Source organism: Talpa occidentalis, unplaced genomic scaffold (genome assembly GCF_014898055.3).
Source record: "Talpa occidentalis isolate TD23 unplaced genomic scaffold, MPIMG_talOcc4v2.1 talOcc4.3, whole genome shotgun sequence".
Lineage (NCBI taxonomy): Eukaryota > Metazoa > Chordata > Mammalia > Eulipotyphla > Talpidae > Talpa > Talpa occidentalis.
The window spans coordinates 33,950,049-33,970,818 of record NW_023603184.1 but is presented as its reverse complement, the minus strand read 5'-3'; the positions used below and the strand labels follow the sequence as shown (position 1 = coordinate 33,970,818).

Here is a 20,770-nt window from a genome sequence, read left to right as displayed (position 1 = left end):
TGAGGAGAAGAGTAGAAGACACAGGGCAGGCTGCTTCTGGTCTGTGCTCTTTGCAGCCTTTATGCCTTGGATCCAGTGCTCTTCAGAGATAGTGGCAGCTGTCATCTTGATTGATGGTGGATTATTCGGTATGGATGGTACGTTTTGAACTTCAGATCTTTCCTCTCCCAGCTCTTAGGGCCCCGCCTGACCTTCCTGCCTGTATGTGCCTTGACTTGTTCTCCTGGCGACTTTGCTGTTGGGCCTTACCTGCTCAGCTCTGGGCCCTGCCTGTTTGGCTGGGCTTTTGCCCTAGAGGAGATGGGTGAATTCAGAGTTTGATCAGCAGCTGTAGTTTGAAATCCTCTCTTCCTCATTTCTCTTCTCTCTCTCTCTCTCAAAAGTCTTCAAGCACACTGGAGTCTGATTACTTTGCTTTATGTGTGTGGGTGGTTAGGACCCTTGAAACAGGCAATATGGGTTTTTCCTTTTACCGATTTGGGGTCTCTGGATATCCCTTGGTTTGTCTGGTTGGGTTTGGTTCCCTATCTGGGAATGAGCCTCTCGGTAACAGTTTCGAAAAATTTTGGTTTGGTGCACATACCAAGGTGATGAGACAGTGGTGTTTCTGGAGAGTGCTTGGAAGTTACATGGCCACCTCCCCATCCCTCCAGTGCCCTGCCCTATGCATCTCTTCATTTTGACTGTTCCTGAGCTGTATTTTTTATAGAAATAAGTAATAATAAATAAAGTTCTTTCCTGCATACTATGAGTGGCTCTAGTGAATTATCAAACCTGAGGAAAGGATTGTGGGAACCTCCAAATTTATAGCCAGTCAATCAGAAGTCAGGGTGGCAACTTGCAACTTATAACTTGTGTCTAAAGTTGAAGCAGTCTTGTGGGACTAAGCCCTTGACCTGTGATGTCTGTGCTAAATCCAGTAGTTAGGGTCAGAATTAAATTGAATTGCTCGACACCAGGTTGGTATTAGAGAACTGAAGAAGTGTCAGAAAAAGATGCTGCATCCACTTTTTATATTTTTATCTTTTATATAAATTATAGTGGACTCTGAGGCCCTGCTCAGCCATAATTTCTCCTAGAGGAAGGGGAAACTGCAAGGCAGAAAGTGCCTGTGAACCTAAACGACAGGATAATGACAGTTATCAAGCAGGGATATTTACATTAAGCTGATCTATGAGGAAGAAATTACTTTTTACTGTTTTAAGCCATGCAAATTGGTGGTTTATTCATTTGAAAGTATATTTGGCTGTGCTTCTAAATAAAAGGAAATATCAACTAGATAAACTAGTCTCATGATCAGCAATACCTGCTGCTTTCCTCACTGGGTTTGTTTTAGTGTCTTCTTTGTTCATCTTTTGATTCAAAGGATACATGTCCTCTTTAATTTTTGTGAGGATATAGAGAAAGTTTTGATTTCAACATAGCATAATGACATAGGATGCTGTTAGCAATTAACTAATCCATTGGCAAAGCTAATCTCCTTCTAGAAATTGTATATTCATATTTTATCCTGATTTTCCAGGCTTACCTCTGTCACTTTCCCTTCTGTATCATTCCCTATCCATATTTTGTTCTTTTCATTCTTCAAATATGTGCTGCATTTTTGTACCTTATTTTTGCCCCTGCTATGGCTTAGCTGGAATGAATCCATCATCAGCTTGAAGGCCACTTTCTCCATCATCATTGTATAAATTTTCCTTTCTTACATTTCCTCCTGATTTTAAACATATAATTTGTACAGTTTAAAATATCATTTTAGTTATTAATGTTTTTGTAACCACCTCCAAATTATCTTAAGAAATATTTTATTCATTCTGTTTTCTTCATGCCTGACATGGAGCTTAGAACAAAAAAGGTATCATGAAATGGGCACTGATTCAGTGTCCCATGTCAGTTAGTTTTGTCCCATGTCATTAAGGATTTGTTCAACAAAGATCATTTAACTTATTCAATAGATAGTTAATACGTAGTTAAGATAGTTAATATATATCCTGGTATGTAATACTAGGAATCCTATTTCGAAGTTGCTTTTATGAGTGAAGAACTTACATAGTGCCTGATCCACCGTATATTCTCAATATATGTTTTGATTGAATGTGGTTATTAGAAGAGGAATTTGTAAATATTTTATCTTGGTAAATCAACCATAAATTCTCCTACAGGGCCACTTCCAGCACAAATGTAAGATTTTCAACTCCCTTCTTTACAACTAGTCAACTCAACTCAGTGCTTATCCCAAACCTGTAGACTCAGTAACTCATTCAAGAATAAATAAGATGTCAGGTATGAATGACAGAATTCAAGTGGGTGAGAAAGTGTATATGTGGAAAAGCAGCCTCAGAAGGAGAGAGAGTTCTAGAGCATAGAGTGGAGGGTGTTACTATGGAAGGGCAACCTGGCATGGAGTCAGAGATCAAGTGGGGAGGGCAGGGCATCCACACCAGAGGGTCTTTCTGGCATGGGATGCTAGAACCACACAGAGGGGCTTTCTGGCATGGGATGCTGGAACCACAGTGAGTAAAGCAGCTCATCCACATAGGGAGCAGGGGTGACAGAGTTGAATATTGGTTACATACCATAGAGTTGATATAATAAGCAAATACAGTAAAGATAATGGGAACAAGATCTCTCACTGCCTCAGAAGAGAATTGCAAATATAGAAATAAAACTAGGACAAGCTTATGTTAGGTAGGAATTAGAGATATTGGTGTGAACGCAAGGACTTCTGTAAATATAGTTAGATGTAGAAATAAATGCAGATGTAAATGTGTATATATGTTCTGTTGACTGAGAGACTTGGAGGCCTCACCTTAATAGCAGTGAACACTGTAGTGCCCCTATCTTGGTTTCTAAATACTATTTTCCAACAAAAATATTGCTTCTTGGCTAAGATCAAGTGTATTTTCCAACAAAAGGGACCAGTAATCCTTGGAGAAATGGCTGATTCCAAGGTTGAGATAGGGAAAGACAAGCCCAGAACATCTTTTTATACCACAAAGCAAGGAACTGTTCAAAGAATAGTGAGGCATGACAGAAGGACACTAGAGCCATCTGGAAGCCTGTCTCCCTTGAGCATTGAAATAAATCACTGTAGTAAAGGACTATGATCCATTAAATAAAATATGAAACAACGGCCGATTCTGTTAGTAACAAATAAGAAAGTTTGACGAGCAATTTACATAGACTATTTACATATCAAAGAACCTCTTCACAAAATAAATTAATGTCAAAGAAATCTAATCTCAGTAAAGAAGTGTGGCATAAACTACAAATGATGAAAGTATACATCATAAGTAATGTGATAAATTGAAATCCTTTGTCAACTGATTGGATGCAGTGACAACAGCAATATTTTCTGATATATCCAAATCACATAACCTGACTTTGTTCATAAGGAGATATTAAGAAGTACCACAATGGAGACACGTGATGCGAAATAACTGGCCTACAGTCTTCAGAAGTTAAAAATGCAACATGTAGGGGCCTCCCCAGTGGCGCAGTGGTTGAGTGCTGGGTTGCGAAGCTGCCCGCAGCCTCTGCAGCACCGGTTCGATCCCTGGCTGCTTCCCGGCCACCAGAGGAGGGTCCCACATGGCACGCAGACCTCTCCTGCCGCCCGCTGCTCCCCTCAGCAGTGTACTTTGGTCCTTCTGCCTGCTCTGCTCCCCACTCTGGCTCTGGTGAATTCTCTCACCCTCCCGCTCTTCTGACTGTACCCAGTGCTTGTATAAATAAATAAATCTTAAAAAAAAAAATGCAACATGTAATTCTTAATACCTAATTGCAACACATAATCCTAAACTGTATCTTTTGCTATTAACAACTTACTGGGATAATTTGGAAACTTAAATGAAGTCTGAGTCTTAGATGATATTAATGTTCTGCATTAGTTTCCTGATTTTGATGCTCATCCTGTGATTAATAAGACAGTATCCTTGCATGTGGGAGACAGTCAGGTACTCAGGGCATAGCAGGCATCAAACCAGCAAATTGCCCTCCAATTCTTTTGTTAATCTACACTCTACAAACAAACTTTTCTGTGAGTTTGAGATTATTTCAAAATAGAAAATATGTGCCAAATAAAGAATAAGATGTTTTGGGGGGATTTTCAGTCATTTTAAAATCAACTACAGAACTTCCACATCCAGTTCCAAGTATGTTTTTCCAGAGTGCACACTCACTTTTCAGCCTGGAGCTGTTCCTTTTTCAGATGGCTCCCCAGGGCGCTGGTCAGCTCCATGCTCCCAACTCCTTTGCTGTTCACTGGGCCGTTTCTGGACTTAGAGTGTGCTGATTTATAGAACCAGATACTAACCATCAGAATAGAGGTGTAAGTGCCTTAGGTACATTTCATCATACCTACTGCCGATGATGACAGAAACATGAGGTAGGGTTGTCAGAGTCCTTCGTAGATGTTACATTATAATTTGTGTTTTTTGCCCCACAGCATTGTATTTGAAAACTGAAAATAACTATTATAGAAAATGGAATGCCACTACTTATATATTTTCTCACAAATATCTGCCTAGAAACATTTAGGTTCACAGACAACCCCCCCATTTTAAAAGTTGATTATATCACTTTCCTTTTAGGAAAGACCTACGTTAGTACCTTTTTTGCTAACCAAAGGAAATTCAAAGAGAATATCTGTCTTTATGACAGAAGGTGAAGAGCGAATCGAATCATACTCAGCATTTGTTTTGCTGTGGCTGTGAAAGCAAGGCAGTGGGCACCTACAGCAGCGAGGGTGGCACAGCTCAACTCCCTCCCTGACATCCACTTTATGCAGACTGAATATTTATCATCTCATTCCTGCTGTTAGTATATTTTAGTGTGATTTAGGTTTTATGTATTATTTGGTATGATTTGGGGTTTTTTATGGGTTGGGGACACTAGGATATTTTTTCCACATTAATTAATGGTACTTGCTTCTTTGCTTTTTGCCATTTTAGCTTATGGAAAGTCTCATAAGGATGCTCTACATTCAGATATCAGGGAAACCTGTATGAAAATACTTTCATCATCATATTGTAATCATTAAAACTTTTGCAAATTATCAATAATTTCTTTAAAGTTGCAAATATATTTAGCCTTCAGAAGTGAAAGATAAATATTGCAATGTATTAGTATAAACATATTATACTCTGTGTGTAGGAAACCAAATTATCTGTCAGGGAAAACACAATATGTTTATTGCCATCTGCCTAGATAAGTAAGGAAATATATATATAAATCAAGTCACTGAAGGAAAGTGAAAAACTAAAGCTATTTCCCCATATGTATTGGGGAAAGGAATTGGATTGCTCAATTATTTGAGCACTTCTTTTGAAATAGAGGGATTTATTAATTTAAGTACATAACTCAACTTGAACTAAATGCATTATTATCTGCTCTTCTGTGTTTCTGTAATATGAGGAGCAGAGGCATATCTCACTGGGACATAACCCTGGAAATTCAATTGACTGTCTTATGTGTCACACATGCTCTAGCATGTGTCAGCCTGGCTACACTTGACATTGGAGCAGCCCAGTATGCTGTGTGCATGTGCCACCATGGCCATACACATGGCATAGCAACTCAAAGCTCAAAGCACGTCAGTGTGTGTGCCCTACCAGTATATCATTTACTGTGACAGCCCCGTATATTACATATCTTCGGCACCATGACAACTATGTATATATACGACAGCTTAGCATATGTCAGTTTGCATGCTCCTTGAGATTCATTTTACACTGTGGAGGACCAGTGTGTGTCAGTCTCACATACCATCACACTTTCATACTTGCTGTAACAGCTCAGAGGATGTCAGAATGTATATATCTTGACAACCAATCTGAAGTGTGACAGTCTAGGATTTAACAGCACGTGCTACAGCCTTCTACTTGTGCCTTAATAGTTCAGTGAATATTATGAACAGCCTTCCATGAACCACAGTAGCCATTTTACCTGAGAGGAAGGCATTTTGTGTCAATCTAGTTTATCACGACTGTACAATAGGTATTATAGCATCTTCACAGACCACTGGGCAATATGAAAGCCCAGCAAATGTCAGCCTACCTATATTCTTTTTTTCTTTTATTTCTGTATCATTTTATAGCACAGGGCTTATTAGCCTGCATGCTCCATCACAACCACTGCATACCATAACAGCCAGGATACTCTGCTTGTGCAGTGACAAACTCAGACTGTGGCTGTCCAGTGTGTGGAAGGACACCTTGGCTAGGATGGTTAGTACATAAGCTTACAACCTCTACTGTATCAGAGCTTTCATTCTGGCAATGCAATGTGATGTCATATCCATGTGTATGTGCTGCATGGGTATGTTTCACTCACCTCCTCTGGTTCTAGCTGCATTTATTTCATTGCATTGACTTAGTTCTAGAGTACTTGCTTCCTGTTCCCATTGCCCTCAAGTGGTGGTTCCTTATTTTTTATAATATCTCTCAGCATTTGTCGTCCTCATTCCAGAAGCCTACAACACGGCCTGTTGGTCAGCTATACCTTAAATTCATTTTGTAAACTAAGATGCAGAATAAATAAGTACATAAAAAGGATCATTTTCAAGGCTGACAAATTTTGCTGTTCAACATCCTTTCCTTTCCTTTGGTCTACAGTTACAATCATCATCACCCTTTCTCTCTCTCATGCACGCGCGCGCGCGCGCACACACACACACACACACACACAATTGCACATACATCACATCTTTAAAAACCCTTGAGGTTTCTCCCTACTAAAGAAACAACTTACCATAATGCCATCACCTCTCGTTTTCCTACTTTTCATTCCAACACACTTTTGTGTTACACTTACCCCATTCCATGAACAAAGCCTCACTTTTCCCACTCTGGACCATGGCTTTCCCTGTGCCTTCATGGTGCATCCCTGATTGTCTCCCTATAAATTTGACATTCTTCACTCTTTTTGCTCAATTTCTCCCTTCTATTGCTCAGGTTCTTCTGACAGAGCGATAGTATTTCACTGAAAGGACAGAGCCCAAACTAAGTATTTGGTTCTAATTGAAAGGATTTTAGAGGTATATTTGGTCCAGAAAATTTCTTCTAAAAAGCGGCTTCCTGTCTCAAGCTTCAGTTCCAAAATGGAAGATGTCTCTACTAGTGTATACCTATTAACCAAGCAATACTCGGAGACACATGCATCATTTACTAAGATGACTTTCATTAACTTGTGTTGGGAGGAAACTGTATTGGTCACACCTATCCTAAGTCATTGGAATTAGTTTTTACAACCTCTCTGTCCTTTCAGAAAAATCATTATTATTCAATTTGTAAGTATTATGTGTAAGCAACATTTAGGTAATACAAAAAATTCTGCCTATTATAATGAAAGGTTCATATATAAATGCAGTTTTATCATTTTTAGTGTTTAGCATGCTAATATACTGCTTAGTATGGGGCCATATCACATATCTAATTTTCAGTTTCTTCACTTGTAATAAATGAAAGTTAATGTCACTTACCTCGTAGTATTGTGAGAGTTCAAATAGATCACTCACCCAACAAATACTTACTGAATACCCAACACTGTAGCCAGTAAGTGTTCTTAGTGCTGGGGATATATTATTGAAAAAGTAAAAAAAAAAAAAAAAAAAAAAAGTCCCTGTCCTTTTGCCACTCCAAAATAATGTCTTTGGCAAAAGGTTGCTTTCATGGGAGGGGATCTAAAAGCTGGGTGGAGGTTGTGTTTGAAAAAAACATTTGTATGCACACCACTCTGTAAGGATATCTGTCTCATTATATTGGAAAGACCTAATCTCTATATTTTTTTCAATGGGGAAGGCAGAACTTAAAGAACTTTAAGGCATGAGACAAGTTCCTAATGAAGAGAATATAAATAGAGAAGACTGTGGACTCTTCCCTGAGCTCCTGCAGCATTAAGAAATGATCCAGCAATTCCACTCCTAGGTATTTACCCAAAGGACACAGAAACATCAATTCCAAAGAACACCTGCACCCCTATGTTTATAGCAGCACTGTTTACAATAGCTAAGCTTTGGAAACAGCCCAAATGCCCAAAAATAGATGACTGGATCAAGAAGATGTGGTACATATATACCATGGAATATTACTCAGCATTCAAAAAAGATAAACACATGCAATTTGCAGCAACATGGATGGCGCTGGAAGGGATCATGCTCAGCGAAATAAGCCAGAAAGAAAAAGAAAAATACCGGATGGTCTCACTCATAGCAGGAATCTAGAAAACTTAAATAAGGGACCAGGAAAATGAATAACTATAAGAAAGTGAAAATCAAAATCAACAAAAAACTATGAACCAGAGACACTTTTGGGGGGTGGGGGGCGGGAGGGGAGGGATTGGGGTCAGAATGAGGGGGTTGCAATTGTATGGGGAATATAAAAATAAAATTTATTATTTAAAAAAAATTTAAAAAAATAAAAAATAAAATTCTTTGGAAAATAGACAATCCATGTGTGGTATGAATGGTACTGTTTTATTAATCAGATTAGTGGGCTATCAGATTCTAATATTCCCCACTTTACCAAAAAAAATCCAATTTCTATGTTATTCTGCTAGAACAAGACAGACCTTTTCTCTGAGCAATAAACAAAGCTGTCTAAATAAAAAAAAAAAAAAAATCAGGAGCGGAGGAAGAACCAACATAGGCTGCTAAGGTGTGGTTAGTAGGGGTGAAGAGAAACCAGGACACCAAAATAGTAGTGGATGCCAAATGTCTAATACTGCTGATTAGCCAAGTAACATGAGGATGTGGAATTAAATATTAGATCAAGTGGAATTTAAATATGTAATTAAACATTGGCTCTGTTGATTTAGCAACATTAAATTGAGCACAAAAAAGTAATTTGCTAGTGTTGGAAGCAAAGTCTGACTAAGTTTAAAAGAGAATGGAGGGAGAACAATATGTAGCAAGTCAATATAGTTCTTCAGACATTTTTTTTCTATAAGGGGACTGAAAATGGCATAATAGCTGGAAACAGAAGTAGGGTGAGTTTTATTTTGTTTAGTGGAAGGAACAATATTATGTTCACAGACGGATAAGGAAATTCCAAAAGAGAGGAAAATTGTTACTGCAGGAGTGAGAGAGAATTGCAAAAGTGATGTCCTTGAGTGACAGGAAGGGGTGAGATCTAGTCTAGCTACTGGTCTTGAGCCCTGCTCATAGAGACTTCCAAGAGCCCATTATGAGTATCTTTTCTCAACTCCATATTTAGGGATTTTGTGTTGGTAGCTGGAAATAGGTGATGGTGGAACTATTTACACCACAAAATGCCACAAATCTGGGCTTTCCCCCCTAAGAGAATGGGATGTTAGTCATTTATATGCACCCCACTGAGTCCATCAGTGGAGCAACTGGCCTTAGATAAGCACAGGGCAGACTCATCCATAAGAGAGAAAAAGGAAAACGATTAAAGGTGCAGAATCTTGTAGTTGCATAGATATGTAACATACTTGTCCCGGAGACTAGCACACAGTGGGTAACTACTGTGTTTATACCTCCTTCAATTCTTCCACAGTGTCTCTAGTGCAGCAGGCTCTCACGTGATATAACACAGCATTATATCTTTAAAAGGAGGAAGGTAAAATTTTCTGTCTGTGGATGAAGACTTTAAGCTTATTGATTCACTGATTTATCCACCCAGTGAACATTTGTTGAATATCTGTTAGGTGTTCCAAACTATGTCTTAATTCAATTAAAGAAATCCAGGGCCTCCCCGGTGGTGGAGCAGGTTGAGCACAGTGCTGTGAAGTTGTCCGCAGACTCTGCAGCGCCGGTTCGATTCCCGGCTGGCCAGAGAGATTCCCACATGGCGAGGCAGACCTCTCCTGTCTCACCTGCGCTTCCCTCAGCAGTGTTTTCAGTCTGTATAAATAAATAAATCTTAAAAAAAAGAAATCCAATAAATATTGTGTAAGAAAAGACAATAGACAAAGCATTTTAATGGGTACAGTAAAGGGCCAAAGATGAATCATAGTTTAAAAAGATCAAATTTATACCTAAGTTCTAATACAAGTATGTACTGTGTAAAGATATAAAACAAACCTTAATGTCAAAATGATTATGCAGAAATAAATCAATTATATATAATTTTGTGAATTATAGGCATAGGATAAGCATCACTAGTACGTATGCATTATGTTTTCCAGTAGTTCACTAATATTCTAATTCTATGCATTTTGGGAATAGAAGCCCAATAGATATCTAGGAACCTGAAGAAAGTTTAACATCAGTTGTTTTTCTAGTCCTTATCCTATTGGACTAGTTTTTAGTGTATTTCTTGCTTAAGAAAATTATTCCATTTTTTTAAGTCCCCATCTGGTTTCTCTAAATACATCTATTTCAGTTCTTTTATATCACTGACCTCTAGATGTAAGGAACAAAGGGTTTTTTCCTCTGCCTTCTCCTATTATTTTGGTGTTTCTCATGAATCTGGCCTTTCTTGACCTCTTTTCTTTCTACTATTCTCCTGGGTAATCATATCTATGAAATTACAGTTTCAACTGTCACCTATATGCCAAAAAATAACAGCTGTGTCTTAAGTATCCTTTGCTCCAGAGCTATATATCCCAGCCAGCCACTTGAAATTCTGTCAAGATGTCTCATAGGCACTTTAAAACCAACACATTCACCTCCTAGAAAGCAAGAAATTACCTAATTCCTTGTTTCTTTCCCCTCTACCTCTGCTCATACATCCAGTTGTATGAGTTCTTCCTTTAATATTCATTGTCCCTATACTTTGCTTCAGTAATTACTATTTTTACCTAGATTATTATTAACAGTATCCTATTTTGTTTCTTTAACTTCAATTCTTTTTCTCTTTAATCAGAATTATTTTTCTAAACTATTGACCTGATCAGGCTATATTCTTTCATAAAATTCTGTAACTGTACCTATCCTGAGGGGACAATGTAATATTTAACAGAAACATAAATACATTATGAAGATGTTATAATAGTAAAATATCAGTAAAAATTGGAACTGATATAAATTTTCAGCAGTAAGGGACTGGTATGTTAACTATAATGTATCCATTCAATGAACTATCCAGCAATAATTTTCCAGGAAACTGGTGCTGACTGAATGCATATTGGAGCGAGTATAAATTCATGTTCTCATTTTTCTACAACCCACACAGACTTATTCTGACTTAATGCTCCAAGAAAATTGCTTCATTTTCATGGAGGTCATATGCAACTTCAACATCTCAAAAATGCTGAGAAATTTATCCAATTACACTATAAACAGTCTCATAAAGGCAATAACCAGTACTTTTGTGCCTGTTGCTTTTGCTTTTCTTCACCCCTGATTTCTGTCTCCTGGACTCATAACCCGTATTTAATATCCATTCTAGTCCAATGGGATTTTAACAAATTTGGTAGATATTTCTGGTTTTCTTTAGAATCCATTTATGCATGCCTTTGGTTTTGGTGTCCCCTGCCCCGACTTATTTGGGTAAAGAGTTCCTTCCTTCAGTCTCCCTTCCTATAATGTATTTCCAAATTTAATTCTGCATTCCCAAGATCCTATCAGGCACTCAAAGCAATTGCTAAGAAAAGGTCATGCGCTACCCCTATAATAGGGAAGCGACACAACTGCGCAAGTGTATGAAGTTACACAGGCAGGAAACTGCTGTGGCCTCACAACTGAACAACTATAAAGTTGGGATTCAAGGTAGATTGTTCATGAGATCTGTGAGAGAAAAAAGTATTCCCTGACTCAGTCTCCTTCCTAAGATTGATTTGAGGTGGATGGAGTGGAGATAGGGAAAGGAATGTGCACAGAAATGCCCAGGATATCTCCTGCATAAGTGACCTAAAGTTTCTCAAAAACCCTGAAAGACAGACTTTTCCTACTGTTTGATTATCTAAAGAGAATGAACAAAGGAGTGGTCTACATCATGGTCCCTTTTAATGAGAGGCACAGGATTCTGGGACAGGAAAGTGTAACATAGTTCACATCCTATAGAATGTATATCTTATATATATATTGTGTGTGTGTCTATGTGTGTGTGTGTGTGTGTAACCTAAGTATCCTATATACAGGACACACTGAATTCAGCTAGTAAAAATAAATATTTCTTGCTCTGGCAAGTTAAAGAAAAAAGTTGGAGCTCTCTTATGTGCCAGTAGTTATCTTGCTTAAGAAGAATCCGTTCTCCCTTTTGTGGGTTGAAAAAAACATCATTTTTTTTCATGACTGTAGGCCTTAGCACTATATGAAGAAAGAGAAGGTGTTTAATATTCACAACTGTTTCTCCAGAGCCTAGCATGGGATCTGGGACATAGGTGTTCAGTAGATACTTGCTCAATGAACAAAGTAATGACTGCGTGTGCCCCTGGCCTGTGCCTTATTCTACACATTTCATGTGTGAAGTTTGCTACTTCTGCACAGAGATGAATCTGTTCTTCCTGAGTGTAGCATTCCCTGGTAGATTGGATTTAGCCGTCGACTGACCATGCTTTCAGGGCATCAATCACCAGTTGTCTATTGTGATCAGACTTCCTCTCACCAAGTTATCAGTGATTTCCTCATGGTCAAATCAAACTGTCAGATCTTTCCACCACATTCCACCCTTAGGATTTGTCCCTACTCTTCTGCTTTATTTCTTTAAATTCCATTAAAAAAAAAAAGCCAACAACCCACATCTCTTTCTTCAGTTCCAAATGCCCAATTAATTGTCCAAGAAACCTCAAATTCAATATCTAAAATTTGGCTTGCAGTAATCCTCTCAGAGAAGCTCTTTGCCCTGTATCTGACATTTTGATTAATTAGTTACATTAATCAAATTGTTTGCTCTCCTTGTTTTCAATTGTTTTTTAACTTCTATAACCTATTTCAAGTTTTCTACTGATTTCATTAATTTGAATATTTTGAACTTTGTTTTATCTGACAGTGTTAAAAATTAAATTATTGTATTTCTGCCCTCTCAATGATATAATAATGGTGATGACGATGATGGTGATGATAAATGATGTTTATTAAATACACTTTGCTAAATACTCTTTTAAGTTCTTTATAGGTGTTTGTTTATTTTTTACAACAACCATATGAATCAGATGCTTTTCTCAATCCCATTATACTGAGGAAAAAACCAAGGCAAAGAAGGTTAAATAATTTGTTCTTGATTATAATAGCTAGGAAGCAATAAAAATAGCTCAAGGCTCTGCCCTCTTGAGTTTATTCTTACACATCCTTTTTTTTTTTTTTTTTTTTACATTATGTCCTTTCTATTTCAAGAATTCTTTCTTAACAATTCCCAAATATTTCAGGACCATAGTACCAACTGCTATTTAGATTGAACTACCACTTGTCTCATTGATTGCTACTATTTCTTATATATTAAAATTTCACCATCCTGCGATCTGTAGGCTAATGTAATTTTCATTTGATTAGAGTACTTTTGTGAGTATCTTTTATTTTTCAGCAAGGAAATATATAAATGTAACTTTTTGAGTGTTTGCATGCCTAAAAACTCCTTACCATCATATAAATGAACAACTTTTCATTGGATATGGTCTTGTAGAAATACCATCACTTTTCCTTGAAAATCCAAAGGTATTGTGCCATTATTACACATGAAACTATTCCTTTTTAGGTAATGATTCTTCCCTTTGTGGAAGCTTTTAAGATTTTGTCTTCTGATCCCAAAATATGCCACCAAAATATGTCATCAAAATGTACATATTTATTTTTCAATAATCTTGTTAATTATTTTTTTTTCCAACTCAGACTTTCTTCCCTCTCAATTTTTATTGCTTATCCTCTATAATCTCTTTTCTTTTCTTTCAGTCCTCTCATTATTCAGATTGGGCCACCAGAGCTGGTCCTCTATGAGTCTCCCCATAATTTCTATCTCTGTGTCTTTTGATCTACATCATGGGAAGATTTTTGTTCAGCAAGTAAACTCTTTAGATCAGTGTTGGGTAGCATATAGTCCTCTGTTCTTTGACTGAATTTATTTATTTTTTTATTTTGGCAAATAGTATAATTATATTGAAAAATACTTTCTAATTGTTAAATTGCTCTTTAGTTTGGCAGCCTGTTGTTTTATCAATGGAATATCCCATTAAAAGGGCACCTGCACCCCTGTGCTTATAGCAGCACTATTTACAATAGCTAAGCTATGGAAACAACCCAAATGCCCAAAAATAGATGACTGGATCAAGAAAATGTGGTACATATACACAATGGAATATTACTCAGCAATCAAAAAAGATAAACTCATGCAATTTGCAGCAACATGGATGGAGCTGGAAGGGATCATGGTCAGCGAAATAAGCCAGAAAGAAAAAAAAAAATACCGGATGGTCTCATAGCAGGAATTTAGAAGACATAAATAAGGGACCAGGAAAAAGAATAATTATAATAAAGTAAAAATCAAAATCAACAAGGAGCTATAAACCAGAGACACACTATGGTGGGGGGAGTGGAGAAGGGATTAGGGTCAAAATAAAGGGGGGAGAATTGTGTGGGAACTATAGCCAAAATGAAAATACATACATTGTGCAAAAAAAATTAAAAAATGATGTAAAAATATATAAAATAAAAAAGAATAGAATTTAGAATTCTTTAAAGCTTTCTCCCATTTCCTGTATTACTCGTTTTTTTTTAAAAATGACCTATTTGCCCTGACTACTCAGTTTCATACTCTATTTTGAAGTGCTAGCTTGTTCTATTTGCTCCTTGATTTTTTTCTTCCTTGAAGAGCTACAGCTTCCCCCCCCACACACACACACACACTGGGATGGGTTCCTTCAAATCCTAATTCTGGCATCTGTAGACCTAGAGAAGTGGTAATTAGATTTATTTCCTGAAAGATCATTGATGGGAGGTGGGTGGGTCCTCCTATAATGCAGATAGATGTATAAGTCTTTACCTAAGGTGGGTCTCTTCTAAGAGGTAAATAACCATTAGACCCTTTGGATGATACAAGTAGCTGTGATAATTTCATACAATGGGCATGTTAATTCTTTGGAAGATTACAAAGGATGGAGGCACCAGGAATATGACTGCCAAGCATGACCCTTCAATCTAGGCAGGCAGCTAGAGATTGTTTTGACTCATAGCTTTGTCTGTTTCTAGGAAAATGGTGGCTGTTGTCAGGTAGCATGGACCTGAGGAAGACAAGAGAGCCGCCACCTGACTAGTTTCTACTTGCATGCAGTTACTAACAGCAGGCAGTGGCATGTGATAGCCTTTCATCCATCCTCCTGTGAACATCTTTTTATGAACCTAAAGTTGTAGGTATGTTCCTTTGGATCTCCCTGTTTTCCAAGGATAATAATTTGGTTGTATTTTCCCTTCAGTATTTGTTAGGTTGTCTAAGTAGCAAATTAAATGTAGGTTCCTCTAGTCACAATTGTAAATATCTTTTAAGCTATCCTTTCCCTAACATCAATTTGAAGTGATGGAGGTACATATTTCTTTATCTCCAGGGATTGACCATAAACTCCATCCCTCCAATCAGATAGACCATAGAATGTTGAAAACTTAGCAACTGGCCCCTCCCCTGTAGTTCTTTTCCTTGGACAATATGGTCAGATGAGAAGTGCTATGAAAACACAACTCACTTCTGTAAGGTTTCTATGCGGGAAAGGATGTTCCAAATTGATCAATAGAAGCAAGACATGGTGGTATGAGAAGCATAATAGATTCTGGATATTACAAAAGGTCTGGTGTGTCTGCAGTGGGTCATGACAACAAGAGAAGACTAGGGAGTTGTGCAAGGGCCAGAGATGAGGGTTTTTGTTTTTTTTTTTTTAATGCCATAAAGAGTTTGAATAATGTCCAGAAGACAATCAGAAGTTGAAGGCTTTTAAGGAAGGATACAATAAGATTAGATGTGTGTTTTAAACAGATCATTCTGGTGGCAGTGTGGAAAATGAATTGGATGAGGGGAGAATGGAGTGGGGAAACCCATTAGGAAGCTATTAAAGAAGTTTAAGAGAGAATTTATGAGGCTGCTACTAGGGCCAATAGCAATGTGAAGAATCGTGGAGAGATTTGAAAGCTACTTAGCCAGTAGAACTAGTAGATGTGCTGTCTGATTACTCAGGATGAAAAGGAGAAGCCAGAGCCTAGAGTGGTTTGACAGTGGGTGTTTCTGGTGGTGCCATTACTTGATGCGAGGAATATAGGAAGGAAATTGGGTTTAGGGGAAAAGGAGACCTATTGTCTATAACTTGTCCAAGACATTTGGTTGTAAATATCCAAATATGTCCCATACACACACACACACACACACACACACACATATCACATAGGTAGCAAAATTGCTCAGTAAAGATATATAAGTCAGATTTTTTAGATACGGGCAAAAATAGCATTTGTGTAAGGTTGGTACGGGGGTCTGGTGAGGGTTCCAGGCCACGGGCACAAGGAGGGGCCTTGAAACTGCAGAAAGGAATTCCACCTTTGCCTAAACTCCTGGAGCCAGAGGCCTCCACCCAACACAAACAGGACCTGATAGGGATCAACCAAAACCTGCCAACAAATGAAAAACATCTTTGGTTCCCGCCTAACCTTTTCTCACCGTATAAAAGGACATCTCTCCCCCGCATTGGCACGACTTCTCTCACCCCCGTGGGGGTTGGCAAACCTCACCGTGGGGCACAATAAAGTTCCCACCTGTCAGAAACTAGGCCTGGCTCTTCTCCTCTTTACCACATCAGTCCTTTCAATATGGTTGATGTATATTGAGAGAATTGTATTAAAATTTTGGGGTTATTAGTATGGTCTAGATACTATACTGGTAACAGGGTAAACATAAGAGAGCAGTCTCTAATGTCAAGGGTGAGAGTGAGCGAGGTAAACAGAATATCAAGAAATATAAGCAGCAATTCCACTACTAGGTATTTACCCACAGAGTAAAAAATGCTAACTCAAAAGGAAATTCACAATCCTATGTTTATTTCAGAAGAGCAAGAAGAAATGTTATATATATGCAATAGAATACTACTCGCTGATCAAAAATGATAAACTCATGCCATTTATGGCAACATGGATGGATCTGGTAAGGATTATACTAAGTGAAATAAGCCAGAAAGAGAAAGAAAAATAACAGATGGTGTCTCATATATATGTGGAATATAGAAAAACCAAACAAAAGGTTAGACAACCTTTTAAACCAACCCTTGAAAACCGATGACCGAACTAAAGTATCCAGAACAGGAAAAGGTGGGAGGATGAGAGTAGGGTGGGAAAAGAGCAAAATGGACTATGAGGGAGGAGTGTGGGTGTTTTGGTGGTGGGTGAACCATGGTGATTACACCTAAAGGGGGAGATCTAAACTTCCAGAAAACTCACAATAGTATAAGCCAATCAGCTTCAAAAAAAAAGAAAAGAAAAAAAATGTGAAGTCAAAAAATAATGGAGAGTTTCAAAGCATAGAATAAAGTCATATTCTAGAGATGTCAAACAACTTGTGGAGTAAAAAGTGTCTATTGACTTTGGCAAGAAGTCATGAAATTCTGATTAAAGGGAATAATAGACAAAGTATAGAACTGTTCCAATCTCTTTCCTTAGAAATGCATCTGACTTTAGTTACCATTTGAACATATTATGAAGGAAGCGCCTGAGATTAGAAGGAAGTCTCTGAAAAGAAGATGTATGGTTGTGGGTACTTATTTTTGGAAGTGAATGGAACCAAATTCTGAGAGGAGAGATGAAAACCCACAGAATGGGTTGGAGAAAACAAACAAAATCACCTCTGTGTTGCAAGCATGCCCGCCCTGCCTGTGCATATGAAGGGATGGGCGAGGCTGAGGGGCCTGATGGGCTTGAGTAGAGTGACACAGAGGAAGGAAAGGGGAATGTACTGGGTGCTGAGGCCTATGATCTAGACCCCTTTTCCAGGAGTGAGGACTCACCTTCTAGTTACCTGGAAAGGTGACTGCTGGTTGCTGGCTGAGTCCTTTGGCAGAAAGTGTCCTTGTCAAGGATTATACACCTCCTCTGAGACTACTTGTATTCAAGGACTATTTGATGCAGGGATATTAGAACCTAGTCCCCTTACCTCAATTCAGGACATTTCTGAAGGGCCATCCCAGCTTCAGAACCCCCAATAGACTGTCTGAGACCTGAGTGCTACCACATACCAATTTAACCTCTCTCACAGAACCCGGTTTCTCTTATGCATGTTAAGTATCATTCTCAAGAATAGATGTCAATAAACATCCTGCATCAAGGTTGCGGAACTGTTTCTGGGCAACCCAACCTGCAGGAGTAATTGTGTATGTTATAATCAGCTTTGTGTCTCCCAGGTTTGGGTCTAACTGTCAGGAATAGAAATTTTATTTTATCGTTGAACAAGAGACTGTGAGATGAGATATTAATGTGTTGTAGTCTGCAGCTGGGAGGGTCTAGCCCATGGCTGTACCCATCAGTGTCCATCCTTGATACCTTGATAACTTTCTTCCCTAAATCCTGACACCTCATACATCTCCTTGAGAAAAACTATCCTACTATGAATGAACTGTCTGTACAAAGGGTGGACCTGTTCCTGGTCAGAGGTGTGCCCGCTGCACTTAGCCAATTGGTGACATGAGATTGTTGCAGGAGGAAAGGGGAAGACAGGAGAGAGCTGTTTTGTTTTTGTTTTGTTTTTGTTAAGAGAGATATTTTGGTATATTTATATTTGATGTGATAATTACCAGTGAGGAGACAAAATTATGAATCTAGGAGAAAGAAGAAATAATTGATGAAAGGACCACTTTGACTGACAAGACCCTATACCATCCAGGTTCTATAAATTATTCCCCAATTGTCTCATCTCCATATTAATAGCTGAACTCATAATCTGAATCTTTAGAATTAGAGTTCCCATCTCTAATCCCCTAAGATTGGAGGTTGGCAATATTTGGTAGAGACTTCTCTTCTGACCCATTTCTAAATGATTTGATCATTGGTTCCCTGCTACCAGGCGTCATCATGAGATCCACAAATGAGATCTATTTATGAGATCTTCCTATAGAGATCCACAAATGAGATCTCTATACTTCTGGCTTACAGATCTCCTGCTTGTCTGCCTAGTTTTGTAGTGGCTACCCTTCCCCTTGAGTCAAAACCCAAAGGTTAATAAGTCCTTTCATACCTAACAGCTAATATAAGTTATAATTATGATGAAACAGAACTGGAAGTCCAGGTAAATGTTCTTACCACTAAAGGGATTGTGTGTCCAGGAGCAGTCAAGTGATAAGGCTTCACTGCAATTAGAAATCACTCCTGGATGTTGACACCTCCTTCTGAGTTTTAGTGGAAGAATAAATTACATGAAATTAAGGGACCGGACATGCAGAAGGAGGGGAAACGTTTTAAAAGATATCTGACAAATCGCAGCTGAAAGGTTGAAAGATTTTTAAACCACCTTGGAAGATGAAAACAAATTTTCCTGATAAGAAATTACTGCTTTAGAGGACTAACTTGGGGGCTATTAACAAGATATGACCTGAGTGCAATGCTCCCCAAAGGTCATAAAGATGACTATATGCAGGATCTGAGCATTAGAAAAATGATTAAGGCGATTATTAGCCCATTACTCAATTACTTATTAATTACTTTAGAATGTGGCTAGAAATGAGACAATTAGGAGTTCACAATTCTAATTGGTTTTGAAATCACAGAGGGTGAATTGATGAGCCCCAGCTGCTCTGACATTTTGCCTGGTGATCAGCTACTGGGAAGAGGCTACAGAGCAATACACTATGATCTCTTTTTTCACAGCATGGCCACTCTTGGGCAGCATATGCTTCCCTAGCGAGAATGAAAAAAGCAGCACTCACTCTTCTATTTGACTAGACAACTGTGAAGTCAGGATCAGGCTAAAGCAAGCAGTCCTGGTAGAAAGTAGGAGCAAAGCTGTGTATTGGTCTTTCCCGTAGTGGACACTGGCACTAAAGATAAACTCGGGAAATGTGAGATAATTGTGGGATGGCTGAGTTCAGAATTCAACTTCTGGAACAGGTGTCATCTAAACCAGCCTGGCACAGTATGAATTCCAGTGCTGGGGCCCTTGGAGCCCTCTTGCTTCTCGAGAGTTGTTGGGCTAACCATTCAAGACGCCTTCATTCCTCATTTAGTTCTTCAAAAGACATAACCCAGAATTAATGATGGTTTAGTGCTTATAGACTTAGATATATCAAAACTTTTATTCAGTGTATTTCACAACATGATTATAAAACATGTTTTATTTTTCTGTTCCCTTTATAATAGACATTTATGTTGTGAGTTTTATTGTCTCACAAATGATAGATTTACTTTCATTATATGTTTTGTGATGCATGCATATGAGAATTTTTTCTAGTTTGTACATCTAGAAGTGGACTCCAGGATCACAAAGTTTTCATAGGTTAAATTTTGCTACCTGCTACCAATTGCTCCCTGAAATTTTTATGCCAATTTATATTCTTGCCAATAGTATATGAGAATTCCATTTCTGCAAAATCCTTGCAAATAATTGATATTTTCAGATTTTTTTATACCTGCCTATTTGATGAGAGGAAAATGGCATCGTGTTACTGCTTTACTTAGAATTTTGCAGAATCTAAATGAGGTTGAACAACTTTTCACATGTTTATTGCCTATTCATATTTCTTCTGCTATGAACTTTATAAGCTATGATTATATTTATATGGTTTCTTTTCTTGATCTGTGGGAGTTTTTTTTTAATCTAGTCTGCATATTAATCCTTTGGGTGGTGGTTGTAGATTATAGGCTTTGACCCAGTCTGCCTCTGTTTGGATTCTGTTTTGTCATTAATCAGGAAGTTACTTA

At 38.0% G+C, this 20,770-nt stretch overlaps 1 protein-coding gene across 4 annotated transcripts in view; it reads left to right on the top strand.

Moving 5' to 3' along the window:
• Positions 1-20,770, top strand: part of RBMXL2 (RBMX like 2) — a 183,541-nt gene that overhangs the window by 85,634 nt on the left and 77,137 nt on the right. For 3 of the 4 annotated variants that reach the window (XM_054699416.1, XM_054699410.1, XM_054699412.1), the window contains 2 exons: positions 15,083-15,244; positions 16,917-16,999. The gene's annotated coding sequence lies outside the window, so the exon portion shown is untranslated. Of the gene's footprint in view, positions 1-15,082; positions 15,245-16,916; positions 17,000-20,770 lie in introns of those variants that run through there. The other variant, XM_054699411.1, reaches the window with a different exon arrangement.